This window comes from Vollenhovia emeryi, unplaced genomic scaffold, assembly GCF_000949405.1.
Source record: "Vollenhovia emeryi isolate VEMERY1.0 unplaced genomic scaffold, V.emery_V1.0 DF939310.1, whole genome shotgun sequence".
Taxonomy (NCBI): Eukaryota; Metazoa; Arthropoda; class Insecta; order Hymenoptera; family Formicidae; genus Vollenhovia; species Vollenhovia emeryi.
The window spans coordinates 52,730-53,082 of NW_011967056.1; positions in this window are offsets into that span (position 1 = coordinate 52,730).

Consider the following 353-nt stretch of genomic DNA (forward strand, 5'->3'; position numbering starts at 1 on the left):
ATATACAGGGTGTCGGATTCGATTTGGACCACTCCAAAGATTATAGTAGATTGGGTCAAACTGAGAAGAAAAGTTATATAACATTTTACAAAATCCGTAATTATTATCGCGTAATTAAGAAAAACGTCTGAGCCAATAAGTGCACGGAGGAGCGGAAGGCCGGACTCGGCAGACATGCAAAATGGTGTATCTGTTGACATCTCTCAAGATCCGATAGCGAGAGGTGGAGTCACGCATCGATCGATGAGAGACGTCGGCGAGCGGGGAGCGGTGAGCGGGCGAACAGCGCGCAGCGAGCGAACGTGCGACATATATGACATCGCGCCGAAAAAGTTTTTCTGGTGGTAGGAGAA